Consider the following 21,087-nt stretch of genomic DNA (forward strand, 5'->3'; position numbering starts at 1 on the left):
GAGTGACGTATTTAGACGTGCCAAAGCCTGTGGGTCCCTTTGCTGACTTAGGAGTCCCTGTCTGCTTCACAGGTTGGGGTGAGAGTCGGGTGCCATCCGGAGACGGTCTGTCTAACCTTAAGGTGGCCAGGCCGGAGGAGGTGCAAGAGCTCCATGGGACCAACAAGATTCATCATGGCCATTAGAAGAGATTAGGTGAATGACAGCTGAAGCCAGGTATGCTCAGCGAGGTGAGGCAGGGGAGAGTTGGTGATGGGCAGGGCTGCAGATAAACAGTGTACTCCCCATGCCAAAGGGGCTCTTGTTAACAAAATGAGAATACCCACAACAAAGGGGAGAGGTGTGAAGCAGAAGAGAGGGAGACCATGGACCCATGTTCGAAGCAAAACGGGATTACCATCAAGGAGGTAAGCCACACACCTGGGCTGCGTGCAACCCCAAAACCAAAGATGAGGAATGGCAAAAGCAAAGAGGATGTAAGGTGGGGAGGCGAAGAGAGCCCACCGGGACCTGAGCATTGGCAAAAATAAGGATAATCGAGTCATAGGGCACATAACAATAGGGTGATATAGAGAGCATGGAGGGGGATTACTCAGAGTGATAAAGAAACAGTATTCCTTACGAGAGAAAGAAAAGCAGAAGAATGAAAGGAACGATGCAAGAGGGTCAGTGAAGGGAGCCAGAAGACGAGAGAAGCCAGAGTAAGGAATAGAGCAAAAAGTACACTGTAGGAAAGGGACAAAAGTGGTGAGCTTTTTAGAGAGTGGAGAAGAATCCTTATGAGAAGTGATGATTCAGAGTAAAAGGTGTAGGGTAACGAAGGAGAAGAAAGTAGGGAAATTAAAGATAGGAAAATGGAAAAAGGAAGCAAAGAGACAAGGTACTGAAAGGACAGAGGTTGGCAAAGTAATGAGGAGGGTGAGGTTGGCACAGGGATGAGAAAGTCGAAATAGGAAAAGAGGAAGAAAAAACTGCATCAAGGTGACAAACAGATATAGAAGAAAAAAATTGGAAAGCATAGAGGAGGATGAGGATGTCTAGGATCCAGAAAAGTAGGAGACAAATAGTAGAAAGAAAGGCAACCAGTGAGGAGGTGAAGAGCCTTTGAGAGAGCCTGAAGGGAGCATAAAAAAGGGAAACCGTAATTGATTAAAGAGGAGGAGGAATTGGAAGAAGGTGAAGAAATGGGTCAGTAAGCCCAAAAGGAAGAAACCTGGTACAAAGAGAAGAAGAGTGGGAATTGTGAGGACATCACACAAAGGCGGAAACAGGTGGCACTTTGAAGAGAGACAGAGTGAAACCCTCAGTAGCAGAAGAGTTAGTGATGAGCGAAGGTGCCCCAGGACAATCCCCAATGAGAAAAATGGGTGAAGAAATAGAGGAAACAAAGAGAAGATCTGTAAAAGAGAGGCCAGCCTCAAGTCGGATATCATGACCAAATGCCTATAAAGTAAGCCAGGCAAGAATAAGGTTAGAAAGGGTGATAGCACAGCCAGGTATGAAAAAGGGTTTTTGAAGAAAGACGGAATAAGAGGACCCCAGGGAAAGGAAAAACTCTGGGAGTAGATGGACCTGAGGAAGAAATATGAAAAACAAAAAATTGCCTAAACCCAGAGAGAATGGAATCCAAGACACCAGGGACTGGAAAAAAGCAAAGGCAACAGGAGTCAGGGATGGAAAACCCAATGAGAAGTGGGCAATACACAACTTAAAGGAGAAGAAATAAATATGAAGCCATGGCATGAAGAGAGAATTCTCAGAGATGGAGGGAGGAGGAAAGAGGAGGAGACCAGGTTGGAGGCAGATGGAGTGGGGACCGTGTATCCTGAAAGTGCGCTGGACCAAAGATAGACTCAGGTATCTGTGGCACAGAGAAACTGGGACAAGTCAGTTAGATGCACCAGTTGGTACACTCCAGAGGATAGGTGTGTTAAAGGACTGGGATGCTCAATTCAGGAGGATATTTCCCCAAATACGCACTGCCACAACACAAGACAGACCCTGGGTGACCTCTCAAGAGAAAGGTTGAAATACCTGTTTCCTCAATGTCTGCAGTCAACTGATGGCAGGTTGAGGATAACATTCCCTGACCCGAACAAGATTAGGAATCTTGGAAAGCTGACTCAGTGGTCCGGCTATGAGGAGATTAACCTGTCCCAGTGCTTTTTGATGTTAAGCCCTACCTTAGTCATGGGTTGTTTAGAATCATTTTACTTTCCTCCCTCTTACGGGCAAAGTATAGGCATTACAACCCATACCTACCTTTATGAAGATGAGAATAAAAACATGGTAAAGCTGTCAGCCACTGGCATGGAGCATTATTTAAAGAGACCATCCGTGACACATGACAGAGCATAACTTTGTCAGTCCAATAGTCTATAACGTGACTTGGAAGATTGCCTTGTGGGTCACTTCTGCTTCCATTATAATTTGAAATGATGCCACTGCTTATATTCATATCCACTCAAATCAGAATATGAAGCTGGCAGTGAGTGTCCAGTGCATGAAAATCCTGCCGGATGATCAGGGGTCAGATTGCAAGGTTAAAAAATTGGAAGCCATTCCTCTCATGGAATAACTGTGTACAAAGTAGCTTCCTTCCCCAAAGCTTAACAGGAGTGACTCCAGCCTCACCTTGAATGGGAGACCATAAGTCATTGTTACCTGGAGAAAAGATAGCAGAGGGAATTCTTAGCTTGCTTCAGTGATTGAGTGTAGCCTGCTCTCACAAGACAGAGTGCTAGCTGTGTCAGTCCTTCTCCCTCCTGATCTTTAAGGTTATGGGGAATTGATTGACTTGAGTAGCAGCACCCCCTGTTATTGAAGGTATTTAGAAGATTGAGGAATGCGGCATGAGGTGCCTTACCTGCCATTTCCTATTGTAAAGTTTTATTAGGAAGGGAATTGTTTTCCTTTTCTTTTGTGTGATCTTTTTTAGCTTGGGAAATGTCCTCTCACATGTGGTATCAACCATCCATGGCAGATTTCAGTGTGATGCTGTTCTTACCAGCATTTTCACCTAGACTCTGGAATGACAACTGGAGAAGTGGACTTCTTTCTGTCTCCTCACCTATCTAAAGTACTCTTGCCTCTGGGTTATAGGTTCCTGATAAGGCTTTGCCTCTGACCCAGTCTGTTTTATATTTTCTGGAGCATCTGTCGGTGGCGAGAGGGTGGCACACCATATTTCATGGTTCACCAGATATTTACTTTTATTGCATTTTGGTAATGGGTGATTTGTCTACTAGGACAATATATCACTGTTGTTTGAGTCCCAAGTTCAGGAACCTTAAATAACTTCTTGTACTCCTGTTTCTAATATCCTGGTAGTCTTGCTATTGTCTGCACTAATGTGCAACCAGGTCACGTCTTTAAACAATGTCGATAGTACCTCTTTTGGAATGTTGGAGATTTTCCTTTGCATTTCCTCTGAGCTAGCTGTAGTAGAACAGTTCTGTCACCTTGATAGGGCAATCATTGTCACTTTTGGACAAAATATCAGTAACTCAGTACTACTAACGCTGGTTTCAGGCTTTGCCATGTTTTTATGGCCAGCTAGTCCTAGGTGGCAATCTTCTCAATTCTTGGTGAGCCTTGCATGCTGCATTTACTAGGATATCGCCTCAGTTTATTCCAATTCTAGCTCGTGCTAGCAGATGTATCCTAGAGATGATATCCGGAGGCACTTGTATCTAATTTTATAACGAATTTAAAACAACAAAAGAATTTCAAATTTTCATTTTATTTTCAATTTTGGGGAGTCCACTGTTTCCCTTTCTGTATTACCCCCAACACCCTCCCCACCCAGGTTAATCCCTTACCCCAACCCCATATATACGTTTGACATACAATTTGAAATGTTTCGTTATTTATGTTTCGTTATAAAATAAATTTGTTATTGTTAAGTCGTTATTAACACTGTATACCATATTTACCAGTTCTGTGACCTATCTTATACTTTTAGATAGGTTCACATGCAAGCCTTGGTTTGATGTGGTTTGCCCTCATTACAGACATCCAGGCAGTGCATGCAACATTTGTATACCAACATTTGATCGAAGGTTGAGAGGTGGAAATCAATGAAGATTTTAAGTCTGATCACTTACTATAATTCTTTATTATTCTGATTTTCCTTTCCCAACCCTAGTTCTTACCCCGCTTTCGTCCATCCAGGTGGACATTTCTGCTTCGATCGCTGTGAGCGTGGGCAGTTACACAGGATGGATCATTAGTGAGGTGGCCTTTTATTTTGCTTGCCAGGAAAGAGGAGGCACTTTGCCTGTAGCGATTTAGTTTTTGTGCAATATCTTTTGATAGAGGGGGTTCCTGATGGAAAGTGAACTAACCTCATTTACGTAAGGAATGGGACAAAGAAAGGACAATCAGAGTAACACAAATTACTGGAAAAAAGGACCAACATTAATTAGCATGCGTTTCTGCATTTACTCTTTCAAACGAATGATCATGCATTATGTCTATATGCGCAATTCTTTGCAATGGTGTGAACCTCCATTAGGTGAACGTCTTGAATGTGCACGATTGTATGAGTGTTTGGTGCTTAAATGTAGGTTATGTTCACTCGCCTTACAGCAAGCTTTTTTGTGGTCAGGGTGGAACTGTAGTGATTGGTTGCGCAATATCCTGGCACATATTGGTATGTGAAGACAGAAACATTTAATCTTCAACTTGGAAGCATTGATGGCTGCCTAAGTGTGCACCCTCAATCTAAGTCCTCAGTTTTATGTACTATAAGATGAGCGGTCATGGGTCAGGTCAAGTACCATGATCATATGACAAACATGTATCACAAATGTTCATTCTTTCACTAAAATTGATACTAAGATGCTGCTGTGGACATGCCTGTCAATACTATGATCACAATTATATTTCTTCACTCATCAACACATCTCACCCATCGTAATGACACTGGGTTTCAAGTCCCTTCAAAGAGCCAATAACGCCAGTCCGCATATTCGGATTGATCACCCAATACAGTCATGTCCTATGACCAGTGTGTAACACAAAATCAGTGTGTAACACAAAATCAATGGGGATTCCTGCAACATGGGGTGAGGTTCCCCTGAGATTCTTGACAACAATAGACGTATAATGGTGATAAGTCAATCTGGGATCCCTTCATACTGGGGCCTCCTGCCCCCCTTTGGAGGACATGTTGTGTTGCCCTGCATGCCTCTGCCCTTGACACAGATAATGCCTGAACTTTCAAATACTCATGTTCAGCCACTGCTCCCTACCCTACCCTAAACGGATGGATGCAAAGTGCCCTGGGGTGGGTGTGAGTCATTCTAGCTCTGTACAAAAAACTCCACATTATATAATTAAATGCATATACATTATTATAATTGTTTCCAGGGATACCAAACTGTACCATATACACCCATGTCAGTGAGAGGTTTAGATGTAATCTTTACCCTAAAGAAAAATAGAAATCTGGTACTTTAACAAAGTCTGTAGTAGAGTTATCATAACTTTCACTTGTTTTCTAAGTAGAAAGCAGAAATCTGTAGTTTACTGTTGTCTGTTTAGGTATGTTGTGTTGTTTTGATTTTATAATGTTCCCTTTCATTGGAGCATCGAATCACTTTGGCAACTACTGCATTCCTCATATTCATAATAGAAGAAAGTTGTAGTAGAATATTTTCTAAGAATCTGAAAAACAACAGCACAACAACTGGCCTAATAGTCAGATTTGGATAAAGCCTATGCAACAAAAACCTTAGAGAACACAACAAAAGGTGGACAATGGTCCGGAGAAAATGAATGAAAAATGGCAATGAGCAAAAAGGAAACTAAAGAGAAATAACAAAGAATGCCATATTGCATAGAAAACCCAGTGGTATTGCACTGTCCTATTTATTGGAAAAGGTCATGCTGTCTCTGTAGGATCTCTTACATTAAAGACAAATATGTTAAATCAATAAAGGGAATAGTCTCCTTGAGATCCTCCAATATAATGCTAATTCAACTAGTAATTAGCTATCAGTTGGTGCCAAAAATTCACAAAGAGCGGGCCAAATAAGTAATCTGTCTAAATAAAGGAGAGTGCCAGATAGTATGGAAGCAGTTTAATGTGAACTATGGATATTCATAAAGAAAACTTGTTATGCAGCAAAGCGCAGTTACTGGCAGAGTGTAAGGCGAGAGCAGCAATCCTGCTGTTTTGTTTTATACTGCGACATTAGGAGTGTGGAAAATGGAGCGAGAAGGGGTGGGCTTATTTTCCAAAAAGGCTGCAAAAACTTGCACAACGAAGCACGGCAAAGCGCAGTTACTGGCAAAGAGTAAGGCGAGATCAGCAATCCCTCTTCTTTGTTTTGTGCTGCAGCATTTGGATTGTGGAAAACAGAGTCAGAAGGGGACAGGGCTTATTTCCCAAAAAGACCACAGTGACTCGTGCAGCGAAGCGCGGCAAAGCACAGTTACTGGAAATTAGAAGCTGAAGAGAGTGGAAGCGGAGTAGTGAACCTCCCAGATCATGAGACAGTGATTTAAAACTGACACATTTGGAGGGAACTTAAAGAAACAATGTATTTCCTGAGAAGCCAAAGCACAAATGAAGAGACTGCTGCAGAAGGAAATTTGGCTATGCTTTCCCTCTTACTTCACCATCTCAAATCTCCCACCACCACCACCACCCTTCCCCGCCCCCCACAAATCCTATGGTGTTCTCTCCAGCCGTGAAAGGGGCATCTAAATTTGTTGAAAAGGTAGATACATTCTTAACTGGAAATCACAATTACACACTGACATCAACAAACATAAAAAGGAAGATTACAGATTTCTGCCAGAAAAATCGAACTGTCAGTGTTGGGGATCTGCCTTCAACATCTTTCTCCTGCCCTCGCTCAGACCCTTTAAATGAAGACAAGAGTGAATTTATCTGATTAAAGAAGAGGTAAAGATCCATACGCTTCAATTATTTGTGCTTGAAGGAAAATTTGAGACATGCATAACATACCTTGAAAATCAAACTGGGCCTAAAATAAATGTTTCTTATGAAAATGCTGTTAATCAATTGTCCTTAGTAGAAGAATTGAAGATGGGCCAGCACACTCCACCGTCAAAAGAGTTTATGCAACAATTCGAGCAGGTAAGCCCTTTTTCCTTGTGAAATTGAAGAAACCTCCTTAGTGAAGATCTGAAACTCACACCCTAGACAATAAGGAAACAAAAATAAGGAAACAAAATAAAGAGAAAGCTGAAAAAAAAAGACAAAATTTAAAGAATGAATACACGTCCTTCATTGAAATGTATACGATCTCTCTCAACTCAAGACAAGGAAGAGTCTGAAACTTATACGTCCAACTGAAAAGAAGGTTGGCTCCAAATTTCCATCAAGCCTGAGATTGGCTGCGTTATTTAGCAAAGGTTTCAGGTTATCTAAAAATAAGAACCAGTTATACAAGAAGAAAACGCAGGGGAGGCTTTGCAAATGAACTATTTGGTTGTACCCAGACTGGCAAATAATCAAAGAGTGCTTTTTTTTGGGTACTATGGATTTGGTTTCCATTAAATCCCTTTCAAAGAATCTCCCAATTATCGAATCCAATGATGGTCTAGCTGCCTTGGTTCCTTTAAGGATTTCGTCAAACAACCAAGTGGTACATAACTATCAAATGGAAAGTCTGCGATTAATTATGGAATTGTTCTCTCCAGGTGATGACAAAGTGACTTTAAACAAACCATAACAACATCCTCATGATATTACATGATATTCTGTCCTTGCGGATGATTACGTCAAGAGATACTGAGTTAGTGGAGTATGTAAATGAGACCAGAACAGACATAGCAGCCATAGACGTGCTGTCACAGCTTGTTAGAAGTTTCCTTTTGACTGTGGTGGACGACCTGAGACAAAGGGCTTTGATTTACGTCAACAAAAGTACCAAGCATTGCAAGGAAAAATAAATAGCCTTTCATATTCAATGTACCAACCAATGACTATATCCTGTTATTTAGATGAGAAACCCACTAGAAAAGTGACAATATTAGAAACAGCTTCTAAATTGGTTGAGTCTAGTGATGATTGGTCATGGCTGGTTGGATCTCTAAACTCGCAAGGCTTGGTAAACTGGCCTGGCTTTTAGCGATGTCTGAGCCTTTAGAATTTCCACCAGGAACTCAAGGGGTTTTTAAACACCTTTTAAAAGATTTTAGCATCTGTGCCCAAATACAGAGGTTTGAAATAATATTATTGCAAGAAACCTTTTTAAAAGATGATTTTACACTTGATGGTTTTCAGACAAAAATACGAAGTACAAATTGTGGTTTAAAGGGCAGGCCCCAGGGATGTCCACTTGTTGCTTTGAGCTCAGGTTGGTCCTGGAAATCTACAATTTAAGATGACACACTGCCAGGAATCTTAGCTTTACATATCATAACTAAAGAGACTGCTTTGAGTTTTCTTTTGATAAATATGCATTGTAATCATGCAATGACTTCTCGCAAATTGCTATTTTCAAAATTAGCAAACATATTAATTCAGTGGCACAATATTTATTGTAATTATAATATTGTGATAGCAGGTGATTTTAATGCAGATTTTATGGGTAATAGAATTGCGTCATCACTGTTGAAAAAACGATAGGGATTATCAATTTCGTCAGCAAAAAATTCATAAACATTGGGTACATTTCTTCAAAGAATGGCACCTGCTAAGATTAAATGGTAATGTACAAGGTGAGACAGAGGGGAAGTGCACATGGCATCAAGGTAACCAGTGAGGTAACCAGTCGTCTTGTATCAATTTTATTTATGTTTTCGAAAACCTTTTTAAGAAGTGCTGGTATTTCTCAGTACAAGAAGGTACCCCCAGTGATTACCAGATTCTATGTGCCTTACTTACTGGCAGGCACATGAGTTGCATACCCACAGTCCTGGTTTCAAGCAAAACAAGTCGGCTGATCTAGACCACCCAAATCATAAGTCGTTATAATATTACATTGATGCGGAAACTGAATCAAACTACAGAGAAAGATAGATCTTATATATGGATTCCCTCGAACTTCCTCATCTTTATTAAAAATACTCTAATATACAAATCAAATTCCCCAAGTAGGCAAGTAGTGTGCCCCTGGGCTTACAATCTGCAAGTGTAAAGTATTAAGCGTGAGTTGAAAGTGGGCATTAGAGTTTTCAGCAAGATTAATGCAGAGTGGGTAGTTAAATCGGAAGCAATTTGGAAAATAAAGCAAAGTTATAAAAACAAGATTAAAATGCTTTGACATAAAATATAACAACAAGATGGGGAGAAAATGCTGATGTGTATTATTAAAAATCAACTTCTAGTTATTGGAAAATGGCAACCTCTGCTGGAAATGTTCAATTACACAGTCAAGAAAAACCCACTGCAGAGTCAGATTGGGTTTCTCATTTCACCAGTATATATGCTGCTCCTTTAATATCCGATAAGCCTAAGGTGATCTATGAAGCATGGTCTCTAAATTTTGATATAGAAGGCATAAGGCTTGATTTACAAAACTGTTTTCTATGCGACTTTCCCATGTTAAAACATTTGTGTTAATCAGGCTCATAGTGATGATTATTAAGAAGGTGCATCCTGGCGCCTCTACTTTTTAATTTATACTTATCATACATTAGAAGTCCGTAAATGGAATCAACCTTTATATCACCAAAGAGTTATGGTACTAAACTGGCGTTACTGTCCTTTGTGGTTGACATTATCCTATTGGATTGCACCAGTTTAGGATTGCAGAGATTAATTAACTACTTCGAAAAAAATACAGTTGCAAACAATCTTGTTATTAACATTGGAAAGAAAAAGGTTTCACAATTTTCGGCCGGAAAGAAAAGGATGATGCACAGTTGGTGGCTCTCAGGACAGAAATTAGATAATGGGAATAAACTAAAATATCTCGGTTTTCAAATGTACATGCAGCACAATAAAAAGTCTTTGAACAGTTAGCCATGTATAGTTACTTATGCAAATGAAGCACTTCAACAATTGATATGGAATATTTTCTAAACAGTGAGTGCTACAATAGGAAAGGTTGTACCTTCTATTTTATATAGCCTCGAAACCTACCATCTGTTGTTCGATCTAGATTTCACCTTTCTGGAGGGTTTATTATGGAAAGGAATTTTAAGAGCACCCAAATGACTGTAATTCGAGTCTCACTAAATATGCGAGTGTTGTGGAAGCACCTTTTGATATGCAAAATATTTGTTGAGCCACCATCGAATTCACTATGTGATCCTTTTAAACATAACAATCCTAAGGTGGAAATGTACTATGTGCTGAAAAGTCAAAAACTGCTTGAAATAAGAGGTTTTAACTTGCAGAATGTTATGCAGAATCTAGAATTACAGAAGAAAATGTACGTATGCAGGATTGGTGCCAAACGTGTCAAGATATGTTGACATTTAAACACACAGAAGACTTAGGGGCCGATTCATGGAACAAACGTGCGCCGAAAATCTACGCGCAAGCAGGCGCAAGCATGCGCAAGCAGGCGCAAGCGGAAAAAAAGAGGCGCACGCGCACGCGTGCGTTTCATGGAAGTCCCTGCGCGTGTCTTCCTCGGGATGTGTGCTAAACCCGTGCATGGCACACACGTCACTGCAACATCCCGAAAGACGTGCGCGACGCGCACAGTGAAAGCGCACAACCTCTGCGCATACACTAGAAAGTGGGCGGAACACGGGGCGTAACGCGCGGAATGGGGAACAACTCGCGAAAACAAGGGCGTAACTGGGGATGTACTGCAGGGAAGCAGACGGAACGCCCACACGCATCCGAACCACACGAATTCATGGAATCGAATAGGGCAAAGCCACGCACAGCGAAAGACACGCACAAGCCCAAACACGTCCGCCACACGAAGGCAGGCGGTAGCGTCCCTGCGCATTACAAAAGTGGCAACATACATCAATAGTGCCTGTGCGAGCGGGGCACGTGTATTTCGGGGTTGCGCGGGAAGTTACACACGCGATTGAGCGGGGTACGTGTATTTCAGGGGTTTGCGTGAACTTACTCACGCGATCGGGCCTGGGGGAGCGGGCTACGTGCATTCCAGGGGTTCGCGTGAAGTTTCTCATGCGATCAGGCCTGGGGGAGCGGGGTACCACTCACCGTCTGCCTTGCGTGTAGTAGAACGCGTAGCCAACACCCGCTGTGAAGTAATAGCGTGTGAACCCCAACGGATGGAAAACACACGCACCGCACGAAAAGCACGTACAGAACATAAAGGCACGCGGGATCTCCAAGCCCTGCCAGGGCAACGCCCGTGCGCAAAATGTCACAGACGCGCTTACGCTGTAAGGGCCTTTGGTCGAATTACACGCTGACGTGCAGATTTTTCACGTGCCAAATCACTCCGTAACAAGCTGGCCACGCGAAAACACACGGAAGACCACGCTCCTGCCCAGAAGGCCGAATCACTGCCCCCAGTGCCCCGAGCAGCCTCCCACGTGCCATCTGCTGCTGCCTGCCTGCCTGCCTGCTGCCACCGTGCCCTGCCATTTGGTGCCTGCACATCAGCCATCTGCAGGGGTCCAGTTGCTGTGTCCACCCCTGCTGGTACAGAAGACTCCCGACTCGAATAACATCGCTCCACAGCCCAGCCCCAGGACCCAGTTGCCCACCCACTCCTGCCCCTGGGGTTGCCATGTCGGGCACATCCACATCTGACCCCAGTGGCAACCCCCGGCCAGAGGGGCAGAGGGGCACCAGCTTCACTGCCACCGAAGTTGGTGTCCTGGTGGAGCAAGTCCTGGGGCAGTATGATGCCCTCTTCGGATCGTCCCGCGCCAACAGGGAAGGACGGGATAGGATCTGGGCCGACTGTGTGGTTGCCATCAACGCGGAGGGGGTGGCAACCCGCACCATCCAGAAGGTCAAGAAGCGCTGGGAGGACTTGAGGTCCAGGACCCTCATGAAGGCCCGGCGCCTGGTGGAGGGGGGCCGGGGCCGCATGAGTTCCATCCAGTTGAGGGTCCTGGAACGCGCACACCCAGCGCTCCACGCCCAGGTCCTTGAGAGGGAGACCCGTCTGGAGTTGAGCGGTAAGTGGCCAAGCATTGCTGTGTGAGACAGGGCATGTTGCAGTGTGCTGGTTGTCTGATACTTGCCTGCATGTGTGACATAGGCCATGTACGCATGTATGTGTGCAGGGACATCATGGGAATGCATGTGCGACCTGTAATGTGTGAACTGCACGGTTGTTGCATGTGTTTGAATGCGACATGGGGAGCCCTGTGCAGATTGCACACATGAGAGCATGGCAGTCTCTGTTCCTGGACATGGGTGGGGGCGAGGGATGGGTGCTGATGCCAGATACATATGTGGTATCCATGTCTGTGTGCCTGACCTGCGTGTCTGTGACTTGTGAGTGCCATGGATGCATGACACATGTCTGTGACAATGTACAGATTCACTGATGCAGCCTAGTCATCCTTGTATGCACTGTGATTGGGGTGTACGGGGCCAGATGGATGTGACTGAGGTGAAGTGTGTGCATGTGATAGGCATGACCCATGATGCATGTGAGTCCCATTACATTGTATGATTCGAGAGTCCATTGGACATGCATTGAAATGTCCGTGGCACGCACCATGACTGTCACTGTGTATGTTTTGCCTGGACTGACACATGTGTTGTGGTGTGACATGATGGAAGTGTACTTTGACAGTGGCACTCATCTGCTATTGCTTCCTGTCTAGGGGACCATTGTACAGTACCCTGATGCTTGTGTTCTATGTCTCCCTCTACGCAGCGGCTAGTGAAGGAGAGGGCGGAGACGGCGCTGTGGAGCAAGGCGGTGGGGATGCCCCCACGGCTGCAGCGGAAGGTGTGGGTGAGCCCCCACAAGGGCCTGCTACGGCGGTAGACGGCGAGGAGCCATCCAGGTTGGTGGTTTCCACAGAGGAGGAGGAGGCCGCCACTGAGGCGCACATGGGGCCTGGTGGGGGCATCCCTGCTGGTGCAAGTGGTGCAGTCCAGGGGCAGGGGCAGGAGACAGCACAGGTCACCGTGGAGGGGCCTGTGCATGTCGCTGTCCCTGAACCTGTGGGTGCACCACCTTGCACCAGCAGGGATGCCCCGTCCCAGGCCCGTCCGCAGGTAGAGGGGATGTCCATGTCATCTGACTCCCCTCCACCTGCGGACGAGGGGACCCCTGGCCGTGTGGAGAAGGTCCTGATTGGGGTCGCGATGCGCACGGCTGTGATTCGTGATGCCGTGCGTGCTTTCCAGGAGGAGCACGCACGTCATCACGAAGAGCACCGTGCCGACGTGGCCCAATTGGGATCGGCCATGTTCGGGGGTTTCCTGCATGTGTCGGCCAATCTGGCGGCCCTCTCCTCCTCTGTGGAGACTATACGCCAGTCGTTCTCCTTGCCGTCTTCCGGCCCAGATGCCACCAGGGCCCCCTGTGGACCTGCCCTGACCAATGCAGCCAGTTCGGTGGGGATCCCATCCCTGCCACAGTCGGGAGTCAGAGGTCCAGCAGGGGTGGACAACACAGCAACTGGACCCCAGCAGATGGAGGATGTGACGGCATCATCGGGCAGGGCACGTGCACAACGGCGTTGGTGGTTTCCATCATCCTGGATGCCGTCGTGCTGGCAGAGGCAGTGGCGTCGGAGGCAGCAGCAGGCTCAACGTGGGAGGCATCATGGCTTGGGGCCATCAAGATCAGAGGGGCAGACATCGGCCGGAGGGCAGGAGAACCCTGGGATGGTAGTGTCTTCCGTGTGGGAGCAGTTGGTCCAGCGGATAGGTGCGGAGCGGCAGCGGGCGGAAGAGGAGCGGCTCACCATGGTCAGGGCGGAGTTCTCCCTGCGTCGGGCGTTGAGGCGGGCCGAGTGCCTCGAGGAAGCTCGCAGGGAGTTTGAGGTGAACATGGGGTTATCCCTGCGAGACCTCGGGGCCAGGACAGAGTCCCGCCTCCAGGACATCGACATGGAGTTCGATGATGCCCTGGCCGGCAACATCAAAGAGTGAGCCGCAGGACTTGCCCGCTGCCATTGTATATAGTTATATAGTTAGTGGTAGGTTTCCTTTGAATTATTTATTTTTTTTATTTGGTTGCGATTGGACAATGCGCCACTTTTTTGTATATAGTTCAGTTTTTAGTTAGTTGACATAGTTAGGTTTCATTTGGTTGGGCTCATGGACCCGGGATTGTCTTGTATATAGTTCTTCTATGGATTTTTTGATTTTTTGGATTTTTTTCATGGACATTCATCTTCTTTTTGTTGTTTTGCTTTGTGGTTTTTCTAATTTCATTTCCATTCTAGTTGATTTTCAATACATTTTTATTTTCATCCTTCAATGGGTCGTATCATCTCATTACTTTCATGCATGTCATGTTGGGTGTTTTAACATTCACTTGCAGCCATTGTGTGTGACAGACATGTGTTCATTTGCATTATTTACATTGGGTGTGTAACATGTAATTGCCTTTGATATGTGGGTGGATGTGATAGTTGGTTGGGCCTTTTGGCAGGGGAGGATGGCCATTACGGACATGATTGGGGATTGTGGGGACCCAGGTGCAGGGGGGCATGGATGGGACATGGGCGAGGGCCTGGTGGAGGGTGCCCCGCAATGCTGGGGGGTGGGGGTGGTGGGGGACATGAGTTGGACATGGGTGGGGGCCTGCTGGCAGGTGCCCCACAGTGCTGGGGGGTGGGGGGGGTGGGGGACATGAGTTGGACATGGGTGGGGGCCTGCTGGCAGGTGCCCCACAGTGCTGGGGGGTGGGGGTGGTGGGGGACATGAGTTGGACATGGGTGGGGGCCTGCTGGCAGGTGCCCCATAGTGCTGGGGGGTGGGGGTGGTGGGGGACATGAGTTGGACATGGGTGGGGGCCTGCTGGCAGGTGCCCCACAGTGCTGGGGGGTGGGGGTGGTGGGGGACATGAGTTGGACATGGGTGGGGGCCTGCTGGCAGGTGCCCCACAGTGCTGGGGGGTGGGGGTGGTGGGGGACATGAGTTGGACATGGGTGGGGGCCTGCTGGCAGGTGCCCCACAGTGCTGGGGGGTGGGGGTGGTGGGGGACATGAGTTGGACATGGGTGGGGGCCTGCTGGCAGGTGCCCCACAGTGCTGGGGGGTGGGGGTGGTGGGGGACATGAGTTGGTGTTCATTAGTTCAAGGAAACATGTGCCTTTGCTGGGGGGCATGCCAGGGATGCAGGGTAGTCCCCTGTGGTATGGGCTGCCTGCAGGGGCCGTGGAGGGTGTACAGGGAACACCTGGGAGGACCCACACTGTCAAATCACATGTAGGACTCCCCGGCACCCCTGAAATACACGTACCCTGCTGAAATCGCGTGTAAAACTTCCCGCGCACCCCTGAAATACACGTACCCTGCTGAAATCGCGTGTAAAACTTCCCGCGCACCCCTGAAATACACGTACCCTGCTGAAATCGCGTGTAAAACTTCCCGCGCACCCCTGAAATACACGTACCCTGCTGAAATCGCGTGTAAAACTTCCCGCGCACCCCTGAAATACACGCGCCCAGGCTATTCGCGTGTGGAACTTCCCGCGCACCCCTGAAATACACGCGCCCAGGCTATTCGCGTGTGGAACTTCCCGCGCACCCCTGAAATACACGCGCCCAGGCTATTCGCGTGTGGAACTTCCCGCTCACCCCTGAAATACACGCACCCAGGCTATTCGCGTGTGGAACTTCCCGCGCACCCCTGAAATACACGTACCGTGCTGGAATCGCGTGTAAAACTTCCCCTGCACCCTGAAATACACGTACCCTGCTGATATCGCGTGTGGAACTTCCCGCGCACCCCAGTGATACACGTAGCCCGCTTGCTGTGCTGGTACAGGGTTAGCGCAGCCCTTTGCGCTGGATTGGGTATGTTGATGGCTTTTCCCTGCGCGGGAGGCGTTCTTGGGGGCGTAACTGGCGCTCCTGCAGGGTCGCTGCGCCACTGTGCGCCACGGCTGGTTTTGGTGCCTGGAATCCATGAATACGCTGTGCGCGGAAATGGATTTCAGCGCACGCGGCTGGCGCAGGGATTCGCACGCGCACACTGTGCGCCAGCCGCGTGCGCCACTTGTGCGCTGAATTCTATGAATTACCCCCTTAATGTCAATCCATAAGAAATTAGGGCAGATGCACCCCACTTAATCCGATCTTCATCTCAGAAATGTAGATCATCTATTATGAGGTTCCGTCTAAACCTTCGGCAAATGAGAGAGTATTTATATCTATTGTAGCCTCCTGACTATGGCAGTCCACTGTGTCACTTTTGCTCAAAAGAAGTGGAGAAACTTAAACAACTGATATTGTTTTGCGAACTCCTGGTAAACGTATGATATCAATGTTGAGAAGTGTGATTGTTTCTCCTCGGCCATTACTCTGGGAAAGAATGTATAGTACTCACTGATTTCATTGATACAGTTTTTATATGGGTTAAATCTGATATGCATGTGGACATCAATTTTAGCATTTTGCATTTCATAATATTAGATTCTATCTGCGTAGTTAACACAGGCTAAATGTAATATACTTATAGGTTTTTAGTATCAGCATTTGCACCTTATTAAATGTGGTGGGTTTGAATAATTTATCTTTCCTATAAATGTATGAACAAATTAATTTTAAAGGAAATGATATTGTTACTGTGACTATGCTTTATATGTTTCTTCTATATAGTGTAAGGTTTAAAAAAACATATCAGTGATTTCATGGAATGCATAAGGCATTGAACAGTAAGCAGACATTATCTGCATTTAGGAGGTGGTTATACATTGCAATAATTGTACCTCTTACACTACACTAGCTACAAAATCTGTTGCAGTTAGGCCTAAAGGCAGATAAGTGACATTATGTAGCGCATCGAAAGAAATAACAGCTCGTTTTCTTATAACTAATAATCTGAAAATATAGATAATAAAACTTAGTTTCTCTGCATAGAGTATGGTAAACTAAAAGGTGGAGAACTTTGTGTTGGTAAATATATATTTTATCCTCATTCGCCAACCTGCACAAGTCGTATATAACACTATTAGAGAATCAAGAATGTATTGCAAATAGTAAATTCGGAGATTAACAGTAAGATCAGAAAAAACAAAGGAACCAACAACTCTTCAATACAATTGACTTCTTATAGTATCTTGAAGAAGTTGAGTTAAATAAACTAATAAGAAAAGCTTATTTGAGAAAGAAATCTATCTGTTCTAATGAAGCTAAGAAACAAGAGTTACTTATAAGATATGTTTATTAAGGAAAAAGCAAGGCTATCAGCTCAGAGTATAGCATTAATTATCAATAGGGTGGCACCTTATACAATGAAGCCTAAACCCTCCTGAACAAGAGACGAACAATCAATTTGTATGTTTTATGTTTACAATTTACTTCTGTTTAAAATGTTAGGTACAATCTATGGCAAACTATTGTTTCCTAGGTTGGCAATAGACATTCATTAAATGCAACTTCTATGGTGTGGGTTTTGTTGCAAACGATTATGAAGACTAGGGTTTCCTGGGATATCTATTGATTTTGAAATTTCCAGGAATCAGCTTCACCCTCACAACACCACAGTTTATTGTATTCACAAAGGAATAGATTTCAATGACGTTATTGACTACGGCAGACACCAATCATAGGAATGTGGTTCCACATTCAATTTGAGATGTCTAAAGCTTCCAGAGATCCAAATTGAAGGAGAAAGTCCTAATACAATGATGTTACCCTTTGTTTCAGTTTAAATCATAAATCACAAAGCACATACACCTTACACTACGCTTCCTTTTTCAGCGGTAGAACCTTTAACAGGGCTCACGCAACACTTGTCTGTCTTTCAAAGACTGAGGACAGGTAAGGACACAATCTAGCCATTGACAACTCCAACATTTCAGCTCTCGCTTTTGTCAGTGGAACTACTCCAATATCCCTTTCAAGTAATCTGGTCCTGCTTTGAGAACAGCCTCTGCATTCAGTACAATCTGGTTCTTGTTAAGTTTCCCTATAAACATATTTCCCTTTCACTAAGCCTAGTTGGAATCCAATTGCCTTATTCTGTTTTCCCAAAACTCTTCCTTCTTCCTATGTGCTGGAGTTTAAATTCCAAGCAAACACCACCCCTAAAGGGAATGGGAGTACAGCTGTTTCCTGCTGGTAATTGTATTGGGTTAGTATCTAGACTGAAAGGAAAATGACACATGTACAACTCACTGCTTTACTATTAGCTCTTTTCACATAGGAAGGCTGGACAGAGAGGTCCCTGTCTTAAAGTTCTGCTTTTATTTCCTTCTACGTTGTCCTACCAGCATCTGATATCAATGAATCACAGAATTTAGGCAGGATAATTCCACAATTTTATAAATATAGGTTCTGTTCAACTCTGAATTTACAACATCACATTTTCATGGGTCTCTGACTGTGTATACTACTTCACATTTAGTTCCATTTGTCGAGAAGGTGCAATTGCAAATGTATCATTATAATATTTTAGTCGCAAAAGCCTGGTTGAATTTTACTATTTTATGTGTATGGATGCAGTATAGGATAACAATGAAGTACACATCTTTATTTTTGTTGTATGTCATTGGGAAACCAAGTTATGGAATTTTAAGTGCTTTTACATTTACAAACATTATTTACAAAGCAAAAAAACAATCTTCAGGTTAGTTCCTCAGCCCAAGCTCTAATTGCCTGCACCTCAAGTGACAAGGAGAACAACAATTCCATTAGTGTTCACCTTTGAATATCCATTTGCATTGTAGCATGCATTAGGTGTGGGCTTACTGCACTTAGAGAGCTTGCATTTAACTGAAAATAATATCATCTGTTTGGTCCTAACATACCAGGCATTAAGTATTAACTTTATCATTGCATCAAATAGAACGCTTAAAAAAAAGGTAGTTTTTCAAGGGCACAAGGCCCAGGTGGACTGTCAGATTTTATTTTAGGACAAATACCAAGGCTGTGCGCACAAATCTTATAGTCTTTATTTAAGAGATGTTTGTTCAGCTGCTTACAGCCTGAGAGTTGGCATGGGAGTAACATGATCGCTACAGATCAAAATCAAGCAAAAGATCTTCCATGTAATTCTCATCCCATTGTACTAATTGATTTGTTGTTCTCCTTGTGTTGAGGTGCAGGCAATTAGGGCTTGGGCTGAGGAACTAACCAGAAGATTGGTTTTTTGCTTTGTAAAATGCAATCTGGTTTCCATAAGGCTCATTCTTGTGTTGACAATGACAAAGCTCATAAACGGCTTACAAAGTTGTACTCTAATGTAAAGAAAATGCATTGACATGCAGTTTTTTAAATCATTTTCTCCATTACATTCTATTGAGTTGACAGAATAACTCCTTGGAATAGGTTATGGCTTCGGGGGTATCCACAGCAATGTATTAAACATTATAGTTAAGCTTCTTAAAAAATACTTGGGTGAAGGTGCAGTAAGGCTCATGAGGACACATAACAAAGAGAATAGGGAGAGATAAAGCCTTGTGACAAGGCTGCTTCTTGGCCTCATTGTAATTTTCATTTTATCCTGCCTATTTACCTTCACTACAGAGAACCTAACATAGACATTTTGTTTCAGGTAAATGATTCCATTGCTTTAGATTTAACCCCAATCAACTCACAGAGTCTTGTCTGTCTTTGATATATCCTATTTAAAAAATAATATTAAAGTACATACACAAAAGATGAAGACAGGTGTTTTTTAAAATCAGCTACAGCAGCACACATTTACATACAGGCTGTCTTCAGAAAAACTTGAAACAGCTAAGGACTATACATATTGGGGGATTATATTTCTAGCTAATCTAAGCTGGCCTAAACTACATAATGAAATATCTAAAAGATCAATAGTTATGACCAATGCTCTGAAAAGGTCTGTGTGAGCCCAGGGATACATTGACTTTAATTTGCTCTTGAACATTTATAAGGCCTTTGGCCTGATATGGAGAGGAATGTCTACCAATGACATTGATTATGAAACTTGAAGTCAAGGCAAGGCATAAGATCATCAGAAATATGCTTAATATAGTTTGCAAAGCAATAGAAAGTCTTCAGACCTTGGCAACAGCTGTACAAATTAATTTCGAGGCTCTGAGGTTTCTAGTTTACAATGATTTGATTTCAAATCATTCCACTAACTCTGATATGTTAACTGCGTAATCTTGGGGTGTGGAAAGTACTAGTCTGACTATAACTGGATTAAAACTAATGACATCATGTTCATATTCAGGGTCTGTTCAAAACATTTAATAACAATAACAAGGGAAGCTGTAGATCAGATATCTTTCATTGGCATACTTTAAAACACTTAGAGGCGATTTGTTGATGAAGGAACTCATAGACACCCAAAGATATCTAGTTGATTTATATGATGGTAGGATGTGAAGATTTTATTTGACAATTAAGCTAGAACTGTATTAGGGGAATAGTTGGAGCCTATGTTAAAATATCTTTCCATTGTGCAGATTGGCTGTTCGAAATTGTATTCATGTTCTGTCTATTTGTCCTGTTTTAATAAGTGCTGAGAGAATATTTTTAAACTGCTATTTCTGAAATATAGGGTATTACAAACTCAACATACATTACAACTCTTTTATTTGACTGCTGAAAATGTTCTATCTTTGAAACTTTTCACATAACGAATTTCATAAATGAATGAATGGAACAATAAGAACATTATGGGGGTCATTACGACCCAGGCGCTAATTGCGCCAACTTTACCACCATGGTGTAAACTAAGTTTACACCATGGTGGATGGCGGATTTACCGCCCCATTCCAAGGTGAGTGGGGCGGTAAATCCCCATTTCCCATTTTCCCTTCCCCATTCCCATTTTTGCCCCATAGGGCATAATGGGAGTGGGGAAGGCGCTAATTACGCCACCGTAAATTACGGTGGCGTAATTAGCATCATGGCAGGTTAGTGCCATGGATTTTAACGGCTGCTAAGAGCAGCCGTTAAAATCAGAATAGGCGTTAAGGGTTAACGACGGCGTTAACCCTTAACGCCTGGGTCGTAATGAGGCCCTATGAGTTGTGTAGGACGTTTTAGACGGTGTTAACTAAGAAATTGTGCAATGTTCATTTGAATGTTATAGTGTTCTGTT

Source organism: Ambystoma mexicanum, chromosome 3p (assembly GCF_040938575.1).
Source record: "Ambystoma mexicanum isolate Mex_15411 chromosome 3p, UKY_AmexF1_1, whole genome shotgun sequence".
Lineage (NCBI taxonomy): Eukaryota > Metazoa > Chordata > Amphibia > Caudata > Ambystomatidae > Ambystoma > Ambystoma mexicanum.